General features: G+C 43.4%; 1 protein-coding gene across 2 annotated transcripts in view; it reads left to right on the forward strand.

The window, feature by feature from the left end:
* The window catches only part of AGTR1 (angiotensin II receptor type 1), a 106,310-nt gene that overhangs the window by 64,753 nt on the left and 29,403 nt on the right, over positions 1-12,154 (forward strand). Inside the window, exons 2-3 of one of the 2 annotated variants that reach the window (XR_015878374.1) lie at positions 1,255-1,333; positions 8,142-10,088. The gene's annotated coding sequence lies outside the window, so the exon portion shown is untranslated. Of the gene's footprint in view, positions 1-1,254; positions 1,334-8,141; positions 10,089-12,154 lie in introns of those variants that run through there. The other variant, XM_088472083.1, reaches the window with a different exon arrangement.

Genomic DNA, 12,154 nt, shown 5'->3' on the forward strand with positions numbered 1-12,154 from the left:
ATCTGCATTGTAAGTGTCTGTGTGTAATGTGCAGTGGTGTCTGTGTGTAATCTGCTCTGAGTATCTGTGTGTAATGTGCAGTGTAAGTGTCTGTGTGTAATCTGCAGTGTAAGTGTCTGTGTGTAATGTGCAGTGTGTGTCAGTGTGCAATGTGCAGTGTAAGTGTCTGTGTGTAATGTGCAGTGTAAGTGTCTGTGTGTAATCTGCAGTGTAAGTGTCTGTGTGTAATGTGCAGTGTGTGTCAGTGTGCAATGTGCAGTGTAAGTTCCTGTGTGTAATGTGCAGTGTAAGTGTCTGTGTGTAATGTGCAGTGTAAGTGTATGTGTGTAATGTGCAGTGTAAGTGTCTGTGTGTAATGTGCAGTGTAAGTGTAACAATACTTACACAATAGATTGCAAAAATGTAACTATCCATTACAGTATATATACAGTATATTGTATACACATACGTACATATGCAGAAACCCCCCCTTACAAATCCTGCATTTGCCACTGCACGCAGTGAGCACTCAAACTGCGTATGCCGTCGCAGTGGCTAATTTATGCACGCCCAAGTAACAGCGTTCAAATAGACAGACACGCTTGCGTTTCTCCGACCACCCTAAACGCGGACCTGACATCACTCACTCTGTGATGGCTTTGTATGTGCGTAGGCGATCGCAGGGCCATTGCAATGCCAACTCACACACGCACTGCGATGCATAGGAATGCACAGTACGCACCATCGACTGATCTGCGTGCGCTGTTGCAATTGCGATTCCTGATGAATAAGGCCCATAGAAATCCCAGATTAAATACATCGGTAACCACAAACCCTAGATCACATAGAAAAGCAGTTTCTCTTAGTAATTTGCTTCTACTGTAATGTAAAACACAATGGTGAGAAACTGTACAAAATTTACGCTTAGTATTGACCAGAATTTAACCAGCTTTTTTTCTTCAACACATATTTGGAATAATTCCCGAGAGTGTCAGGGATATAACCAGAGGTTTAACCTCTAACCCAAATATATCTTCTTTTGGGATGTGCCAGTGAGAAGGAAATCATTTTACCACATGGGAGATTAGGAATTAAATTTAATATATACACCAAAGGATAGAATCTTGTTCAACTTGATTTATTGCTTTTAATTTTTATTTGCATGTGTTTTCTATCTAAGTGATGAGCATTTTTATATTGTCCAATTTTCTCATGTTCTCTTTCAATAAATGTAGTAAAACATTGTTTTCACAAGGATTTTTTTCTATACACCAGATCAGCGCTTTCCACATACTTCTGTAAAAGTATTTTCGGGGAGACTGTGAAAGCAAGAGGGCACTGCTCCACCTAACAGGTACATTGTTGTGAAATCATGTGCAGCTGTCACAGTAAAAACAAATGGTCACAGAAAGAACCTGCAAAAATGGGCAACAAGTCTGCTCTTTAGCCCATCAGATGGATGTGAGTTCAATTACAAATTTGTTCAAATGTGCTCATAAAAAGTAGATGTGAGTAAGAGTGAGAATGGGGAGAAGATTTGATAGGTAACAGCAATTGGAAATGGAAAGTTTGAGGGGAAAGTTTCATATGTAGTACTCAAGCAAGCAGTGATTACTCCTATTCTATATAAAATAAAAATATCTGACCCTAAATCTGCCCTGGGCAAGATGAAAAATCAGTGTGTGCTGGGAGCTGTGTTATTCCCCCTCCTATATCACTGTACAGTCCCTTCTCCCCTATATAATAATAATACCACATATCGGTGTGTGCTGGGAGCTGTGTTATTCCCCCTCACATATCACTGTATGGTCCCCTCTAACTATATAATAATAATAATAATAATAATAATAATAATAATAATAATAATAATAATATATACACTCATTACCTTGCTCCGGCTGTGTCAGGAATGTATATGACAAAATGGAAGCTAAAGCCCTGTTTCCTGTGCTCTGTGATTGGGATACTATAAGAATATGGCTGCCGGTCACCGTATATGAGGACATCATTAGACTATACAGCTGTTAGTCTAGTGATGAAGCTGTGAGCGGTAGGTGCAGGTGGCGGCTAGTTAATGGACGTTCTCCGCACTTTGTACCGCTTGATTGATAGCAGCGAGTAGCCAATCAGGCGGTTTTAAAATACGGAGGATGTCCTGTAACTAGCAGTTACCTGCACCTGCCGCTCACAGATCGTCACAATGAAAGAGGGCAATTAGTGTGATAAAGGAGGCGGGGCAGTGAGTAGCCACTGCCGCAACGATAGTATATAGATGCCCTTCACAGATGGCATTATGAGACAGACAGGGCGCGCAGGTACCCTGCTCTGGCCGGCGGTGCCCCCCTCTGCAGGGCCTGCCACAGCGCTCAGGACACGTGCCCTGCTCACCCTGCCCTAGATACGCCACTGCACTTCTCCCAGTTCCCATGCCCCTTCAAGATATGAGAGACTTGCCTACACGCGCATCACACCCTTTTTTTACTCGCACAAATTATTGGACCCACTTTCGGCAGACTTTCATTCCCAATACTCCAGAGACAGCACTGAGTAAGGTAGTGAATGATCTGATCTAAAAGCCATTACTCACTTCTTATTCTACTATATCTCTTTGCTGGATTTGGCACTGTTGATCACTATTTTCTCATACAAACACTACAATCTCTAGGTCTTCAGGACACTGCCCTATCCTGGTTCTCATTCTACTTATCTAATTGCTCTTCCAGTGTACGTTTCTCTGAATCTACCACTTTTGCTACCGCTATCAGTTGGAGTACTTCAAGACTCAGTCTTAGATCCCCTGCTTTTCTCAATCTATACCACCTCTCTTGGCAAACTTACAGTATCAGCTCTTTTGGATTTCAGTATAATCTGTATGCAAATTAAACTCAAATCTACCTATCCTCCCCAGATTTGTCACCATCTGTATTGGTCCACGTTACTGAATGTCTTTCTGCTATTTCATCTTGGATGACATCTTGCTACCTCAAAGTTAGGGCCTGATGCAGACCCGCTCGCGGGCGCACAGCGCTCGCAAGCGGGTCGATGGTCGGCCAGTTCACACACACGGCGTGTGCAATGTGCATGCGCAATGTGCGTGTGCGAGCCCCGGAGTGAGTGAGAACTTCACTCGCTCTGGGGCTCGCTACAAAACGGGGCGGCTGTCGATGTTGATCGACAGCTCGCCCCGTTTTGTAGGCGGGTGGGGGGGTGGCTGGACAAATGGAGGCATTCCCGAAGGAACACCTGCCATTTGTGGGCAGCCCTACTGACATCACTCGTGATGTCAGTAGTTAACTTCCTGCTCTATTAGAGCAGGACGTTCACTCCGGCTTGCGGAAACCGAGACCCTACCACAAGGGTTTCGTCGCAAGCCCGATGGTCACCCACAGCTATGCGAGCGGCCTGGAGGCAGATTATTAAAAATATAAATCTGCCCTGATTCAGAGCGAGCGCTCGCAAATAGCAAGCACCTCTGAATCAGGCCCTTAATCTTTCCACTGGCCGATAGAATTTACCAACCTGATATATCTATCGCTATTGATATTGTAACTCAACAATCAACTCTACCCCACAAGCTCGCTATCTAGATATCATCCTTCACTTCGAACTGTCCATTGTACCCCACATTCAATCTATTTTTCAAACCATGTTACAAACATCTAAAAAAGCATATCCAGAAAACGAAAATATCTTGCACAAGACACTGTAAAAACTGTAATTCATGCACTCATTATCTCCTGCATTGATTATTGTAAAAGTCTCCTTACTGGTCTTCCCCAAACCAGACTCTCACCACTACAATTTATTTGGAATGCAACTACAAGGCTGATCTTCACCCCTAAACATTCATCGTCTGCTACCCTGCTCTGTCAATCCCTCCATTGGTCATCTGTATTCTATATAAAATACTTTTACTTACACATAAGGCTATTAACCAAACTACACCAAAATACATCTCTTCGCTTATCTGAAAATATCCCCCAACCCGACCTCTCCGCTCTGCACAAAATCTGCGTCTCTCATCCCCACGCATTACTTGCTCCCATTCACGGTTACAAGATTATTTTGGGCTGCAACCACTCTGTGGAATGCCCTCCCAATCACAATAAGGGGTATATTTACTAAAGTGCATGTTTTTAGAAGTGGAGTTGTTGCCCATAGCAACCAATCAGATTCTACTAATTATTTATCTATCACCTTCTAGAAGATAATAGCTAGAATCTGATTGGTTGCTTTGGGCAGCAACTCCACTTCTAAAAACCCACACTTTAGTAAATATACCCCTAAGACTCTCTTCAAGGGGGATATGCACTAAGCCTTGGAGTGTGATAAATTGGAGACTGATAAAGTACCAACCGATCAGCTCCTGTCAACTGTCATTTTTGAAACACAGGCGGTGAACTGACGGTTATGCTGGGTACACACCTAAAATATATATATATATATATATATATCTGTAGATTGAGTGATCTGCAGATATATCTGTAGATGATGGTTGTTCATACACACTGAACAACCATCATTTGTCATCTGGCCGCGGGTCCTGCTGGCCGGTGGTCACGTTGCACCCTCCCTGCCCACGGCCTCTGCTGTAAATGTACAGATGGTTGGCTGACTGCCCGTACACACTGCATGATGGACAGATATATTTGCAGATATATAAGCCATCGGCTGTGCAGCACAGTTGACGCAATATGTCTGTGAACGTCACCTGGTACGCACTGGCCGACAGGCATCCGATATATTGGCCGATCAATTAATCGGCCAATATATCTGCCAGTGTATACCCTGTTTTAGGAGCTGATTTGTTGGTTCTTTATCACTCTAAACTTTATCACTCTCCAAGGATTAGTGCATCCACTAGTCTCCAAATTTTCAAGGAGACTAGAGGAAACTTGCCTCTTTTGACAAGCTTATCAAATTCCATAATATCCATAATTTAGTCTACCCAATTATATCCCCTCTATACAGTCCACACATAACTTTACAAATTTTCCCTTTCTTCACTTTCATATCCTGCTGACCCAAGGCCAACATTCCTATGTGACTGCGTCATACAGCCCACCAAGAACCTCTGCAGTCTGTCTGGACCAATATGCAATAGGTAGCACTTATTTTTGTGTATCATTGAAATGTTTCCTCTCCTTGGATTTGATCACTGAGCTCCTCCACAGCCTTTGTAAGATAACATTCTTGTCAAAGGTAATATCAACTAAGCACTATCTCACACAGCTTACAGTATGTTTCATTTTTTTCTACACATATAGCTTCTAAGATGTTGTTCTGACCCAAATATGGAAATGTTAAGAGGTTAATAGCACTGTATTAAAGTAGATATTTGCTTCAGAGTGCTCACAAATGTAATTAGCCTTTCTAATTATTCTATTAGATTTTGCTCCAGGCTTCCAGAAATATATATATTTTCTGCATATTTTAGTTTGTACTGTTGCTATACCAAATATAATACAGTACATTCCACTTTTCTAGGAGAATATGCTCCTTACCTTCATGTTAAGAAGGATGTGAGAACCACAAGATATAATAGTAAGGAACTTGTGGATCCATTGACATTCATGATCTGGCTTACAAATACAGATTTGTCTTCACATAACTGACCAGACATACAGTACAGTAACTTAGATTGGCATGAAATGATATACGTAATAAGGTACCACAAGCTATTATTCTATATAACTCTGAAGAGTAACTTGTGATAGGGATGTAGTCAGCATACCTCCACGGGCCATGCCTACTTGCTGGGAGTGGATTTTTTTCATCCCAGAATGGGACCAGGAAGCGTGCTTTCCAAATATAAATAAACAATTGACTTAAATGATGCTTGCAAACCTTCTGTTTTGTAAAGTAATTTCCCAACCTGTACAGGGACATTAAAAAAAACAAAGTTAGTTAGTGGCCTTCAAATTGCCATTGTTCCCACTGTCCACTTCTTAGATATGTGAATATGTTAGAATGTAGAAGGCCAAATATTGGGTGGACCACACATGGAGGATTGATCAACCATGGCAACTGGATTAGTGTCATATGGAAGAGGAGGCTGCAAACTGGGTGTCATGTTATGAGTTAGCCATATGGGGTATGTTGCTGTTAAGGGATCAGGCTGGTTATCATTATCAGTGGACACATTATTATTATTATTATTATTATTATTATTATTATTATTATTATTATCATTATTATTATAGTTGTTGTTATTTTGGGTTGCCATCTCCTGAAGGGTGTTTACCAACAGACAGAGACTACCTATCAACTCAGGCATAGACACTTCCTGAGGAACAGAACTCTGTTCTCTGGATGGAAGCCAAATAGGTGGGAGCCCCTGTTCCAACATCTGAAGCTCTTATCTCTCCACATCATCTATTGTAGATGAAAAAAATGTCATCGGGGACGTCTAGCTCCTCTTTCTGTACCCTGCTCACCCTTTTTGGACAGGAAGTCCAGGATGGATGGTTTGGAATAAGAAGGCCAAGCAGCAGATGGGGATGGTCATTATCAAGATCTGGTCCCCCCAGTGGGTGTAGTCTGGAAGGTATTGGTTGACATGCAGGCTGCAGAATAACAAAGGCCTCCATGTCTGTGCTTACTATTCCGTATTTCAGTTTGCGATTCAGGTAGGAATAAAGTCGGCTACAGAACACAGTGACAGAATTACTGGATGTCTTAGTGCATTCAGGCCAAATACAATCCATGAATTCCCAGACAGATTCCGGACAAATGAATCCTTTGCTTGTAATAATCTTTGGTAATTCCTGGCAAAGGTGGTGTTATAGCCAGACACTTTGAAGGCTGTAACTTTGAACTGCTTTAAAGAAAACATGTGAATGAAACCTTTCCACACTGCAGAACATGATGGAGAAATCCCTTGAAGTTCAGCACCTAGAGCATCTTTTTTTTTCATGTTCTCTGAGGCCTCTCCTGACTGTGAAGACAAATTCTCCACACTGTAGTCTTCCATTGTGACTTTTTAATGGTGATTTCAATGTTGTCCACTGGCTGAGATCCATCTCATCTGAGGGTTGGGTTTTCCCCATGCAAATGAGACAATTCACATCCAGAAGGTGACTCTTATGTGTAGCCGAGGTGTCAGTCTCTCTTTTGGTAGAATTTGCACAATCTTGGTCTTGGGGGCACCATGATGAATCAGACAGATCCTCCAGGGTAAACATCTAATCTGGTGTTGTACCTATTTCTATTAAACCTTTGTGTGTGAGTTTAGACATCTGCCGCTTGTGGTGGAGCTCTTTTTCTGCTTTCTAAATGATCTCTAGACACAATGTAAAACTTAAACCTTAAAATTAAATGTTGCATTTAATGCTCTGTTCCGCTTGTTCTAATAACACACTATAACACAATAGACTTATAATCTTTGCTTTTGTTTACGTTTTTGAATAGAACAGTTTTCGAATTTAGGATGTTTACTCTATATAGGTTTGTAAATAAATATAGGCTTTAATTTTTTAGAGAATATAACTTTATAAGCTGTTAGGATAACATTTCTGCTATGTTTAAGATTAAAAAAACAACTTTTTGTAACCCAATAACTTCAAAAAAAAAGTTTTCATTGCGATATTCATGCAGCCCCTTGACAGACAGCAGCACAGCACCCCTGCGCAGCTACGCCGATGACAGGTGTGGCTAACATGCACACAATAAAAATTGTTTATTTATTATTTTGGGCATCAGCCCCTCGACAGACAGGAGCACAGCACCCCTGCGCACCTATGCTGATGACAGTGACAGCCAGGTGTGGCTGACACGTACACAAAAAAAAAAGGACAAAAAAAAGACAATATATATTTTTTTTCAGCTCCAGAACTTGGGCCCAGAGCACAGATTGATCATAACCTGAGTCGGGTTGCACTAGGTTGCAACTTGGGATCTTTTGCGGTTAAGTCTAACACACACGCACACACACAGACAGTAAAAGATCAAAAAAAGACAATTGATTTTTATTTTTTTTAAGCTCCAGAAGTTGAGCCCAGAGCACCGATTGATCATGACTGGAGTCGGGCAGCACTAGGTTGCAACTTGCGTTGCTGGCTGGATCTTGTGCAGTTAAGCCTAACACGCACGCACACACAGAAAAATATTACACAAATAGACACTTTTATTGTTTTTGTTTTTATGACTATTTTTTTTTTTAGTCCAGAACTTGGGCCCAGATGGACGCAGCAGAGTCCAGATGTATTCTGCACCAGTCCAGGTGGACACAGCAGACTGCACAGCCGAGAATGGATCAGCAGCACCAGCCCAGGACACAGCAGACAGCACAGCACCACCAGCCCAGGACACAGCAGACAGTTCAGCCCAGAATGGATCAGCAGCGCCAGCCCAGGACACTGCAGACAGCACCAGCCCAGAATGGATCAGCAGTGCACAAGTCCAGGACACAGCAGACAGCAGAGAGCACAACACCAAACAACACCAGCAACTCTCCCAGCTCTACACTACCCACCCTCCCTGTTCAGTCTCCACAGCCGGAGTGAAATGGCGTCCGCCGCATGGTGCCTATATACTACATTGATCATGACCGGAGTCGGGTAGCACTAGGTTGCAACTTGGGATCTTGTGCGGTTAAGTCTAACACACACGCACACACACAGACAGTAAAAGATCAAATTGAGATTAAATCAAATTGATCATAGAGACATAAGCTCGCAAACCGCGAGATTTCCGACTCTATGGTTTTGCATCGGTTTTGAGATCCGAGTCAGGCGGGAAACCCCAAGCCTGCTTGCATCCGACTCGGATCTGCTAAATTTGAGTGGGTTCGGATCTCTGAAATCCGAACCCGCTCATCTTTAGTAGTAATAGTATACATGGTAACCAGTAGTCAATGATAAGCTGCTTGCTGAAGAACTCACGCAATGTTTTTGCCTCAGAAAACTGTCCATTTATGTTTATTAGGCACATTAACCCATTTAATACCTCTACGGTGTTCATCACACGCTCGGGGCTCATCACACTGAAGCTAAACCTCACACAACTGAGATAAAGTTATTTAGTTCAGTATTAGGGGCCAAATGTAATAGAGTGAGAGTTTAGCAGTAAACTCTCACATTGGTCGAGTGTTATCTTCAAAATGGAAAGACATCTGGATGAGAGTATAAATCATGAGAGTTTTTTGAGTCTAAAAACATGCGAGTTTGCGTGTTCTCGGACTCTGGGCCTGATTCATTATGGATTGCTATTCCGATGGCAGCTACGATTACACACACTGGTCTGCTGCGAAAATATGCTAATTAATGCAATCGCAAGCTATCGCACAGCCAGCATAGAGATGCCCACTACTGCTATCTCACATCCGTAATACATTGCAGTGCTGCGTATACATCGGAAACATCGAATAACATTGGCCCCTCACACACAATTATACAGGTCTGACCTTACTCAGAAATTGCTAACCTGGTCGCACGCAGTGACTACTCAAGCTGCGTATGCTGCCACAGTGGCTAATTTAAGCACACCCATGCAATGGCTTTCAAATGGACAGGCACGCCTACATTTCTCCGACCTCCCCTCCATCACCACCCCCAAATGCTGATGTCCTGTCCCTCGGTGTGCGATGGCTTTGATTCTGCGTTGGTGATCACAGTGCACACTGAGGTGCATACCCATGCGCTGTATGCTACAACGGCCAATCTACGTACTCTGTTGCAGTTGCATCCATGATGAATTAGGCCCTCTGTTACATTGGGCTAAACTCTCACATTTTCTATACTCTCACCCTATTACATTTGGCCCTCAGGATGGAGGAGGAGGATGAGATAAGAGGAAGGAATATGAAGGAATGTAAGGAGGAGAAAGAAGGAGGAGGGTAAGTGGACACAGGTGAGAGACTTCTGTGAATTGTGGAGCCTATGGACAGATCCATTATAAAGGAGACAATAGGGTTGTTATGACATGCATCTGAAGCAGATAGAAAAGGCATTAATAATAAAATTAAAACTGGCTGTGGTGCTTTGAACCACTCTGATGCTTTTTCTAAACAAATGGTTCACCACAACTTCAAATACTAACACATACATACAAACATTTGAAAAAATAGTGCTGTGTGTTTATATTTTCCTCATGAAAAATGTAATAAAACTTATGAGAATTATATTAGTATCAATTTTGTTGTTCTTTCTTTAAACAGTTACTTATGCTGGCCATACACGCTACAATTATCGGGACGATCCGCCCGATATCGGCGGATCGCCGCGATAATTGTAGCGTTTGGGGGGACGACCGAGGGTTAAATATTGCTCGGTCGGGCATGCTGGATTGTTCAGCATGCCCGACTGATGCAACATTTCCCGGTAAACTGTTGGCCGCATCGGGCAGTGTATGCCCAGCGCAGCCGACAGACATTTCCTGTGTTCCTTCCTACGGAAGGAACAGGGAAATGTCTCCTCCCCTGGGGGCGGAGTGCAGATGTCGGGCTGATACACTCTCACAGTGTATGCCGGCGACATCTGCGGCTGGCAGGCTGCCAGATAAAATGTCTGTCGGTCTGACAGACATTTTATCTGGCAGTGTATGCCTAGCATTATTCGTATCTTAATATATAAATATTAAACAAAGTCCCTGGTTTAGGGGTCTGTCTGCTCATTCGAGCTAATCTCTTGAACCACTGGATGTATTTTGATGGGGTTTTCACTATTCTATACAGCATTGGCCAGGGGAAAGTTTAGGTGAATGCACCATTCATCTGTGACCAAAGGGAGCCAAGCAGCGATGCTTTCAGTGACGCAAAGTTATAGAAAAAAATATTGCACCAAGCTACTATATAGGAGCTGGAAAGTGTGTTGAAACAGCAAGAGAGCATCTGAAACTGAGGCTTTTAATGAAGCAAGTTATAGAAAAAACAGTTTTGCTGTGTGAATGAATGACTGCTGCTATTGTAGGGCTCTGATTGGCTCTCTGAGACAGTGAGAACCAATCAGAGATAGCAATGTGCCCTGTTGCACAGAGAGGGAAAGGAGTCAGGTACTGAGGGCCTGATTCAGAGCCAGATGCTCTTTAAGAGTGCTTGCTCTGAATCAGGGCATTTTTTTTGCCACAGCTTTTGCAAGCGGCCAGGTGATGGTCGCGACCATTGGGGCCTCCTAACAGAGCAGGAAGCTCTCCACTGACATCAGTGGTGATGTCAGTGGTGCCTCCCACAAACGGCAGGCGTTCCATCCGGAACGCCACCGTTTGTGTAGCCACCCCCCCTCCCCGTCTACAAAACGGGGCGAGCTGTCGATCAACATCGACAGCCGCCCCTTTTGTAGTGAGTCCTGCGAGCGGGTCTGAATCAGGCCCTGAGCAGAGTCTCACCTGAGGCAGACTGAGATTGAGAGACAGCCTTCAATGAACCCATTAAGATGGAAATACAGTAGCCAGGAAGGAAGGAGCCAGGGGAGGCATAGCCATCAGGAATAAAAAAAACAACCATCGGAACACCATTGAATGATTTCCATTTGATGGTGGTAAATATCAGACCACCATCATCAATTGGAACAACACTACCATCGGAACAAAACATTAATGGTTAGTAGCCATCAGATTCCAATGTCCATCCCTACACTGAACCTGCAGGCAGACTACGGCCACCACTCCTCCACCATAAAGTGCTCCCTCTCCAGCATGAAGTTCCTGCTCAACCACACGCCCTTGGTGAACAGGAGGCACCTCCCATGGAAGTCCTCGCTGTTCTCAGACATGGCACCATGGTAAAGAAGCTCAACAGGAAGCGCTGGAAGCACAGTGTACATTGTACAAAGAAGACTTTGCTCATCACCATGTACAGCAGCTGTGGAGGGGTGCGCATGGAGGCTGTAGAAATATGCAAGGTGCCCCAGTCCTGGGGACATCCTGGGGTGGTGACACTGGTGAGGTGCAGGGGGCAGGAGTGAGAAGCAGGGGGTTGCAGTGAGATGCAGGGGACTCTAGTGATATGGCATAGGTTGTTATGAGATATGGGGGGTTTTGGCGAGATTAATTGCTCTAGTGTGAAGCTGGGTCGCTAGTTTTTACATACAAAAGTCCATATAAAAATATACTGGTAGGTCAATTGGCTCCCAACAAAAAATTCACCCTAGTATATATATGTGTGAACATGTGGTAGGGAATATAGATTGAATATAGATCACTCCTCACCCGTATCTCCAGCTGTCTCTCTGCTTTCTCT

The sequence above is a fragment of the Taudactylus pleione genome, unplaced genomic scaffold, assembly GCF_031769625.1.
Source record: "Taudactylus pleione unplaced genomic scaffold, aTauple2 ptg000120l, whole genome shotgun sequence".
In the NCBI taxonomy this organism is placed as follows: Eukaryota; Metazoa; Chordata; class Amphibia; order Anura; family Myobatrachidae; genus Taudactylus; species Taudactylus pleione.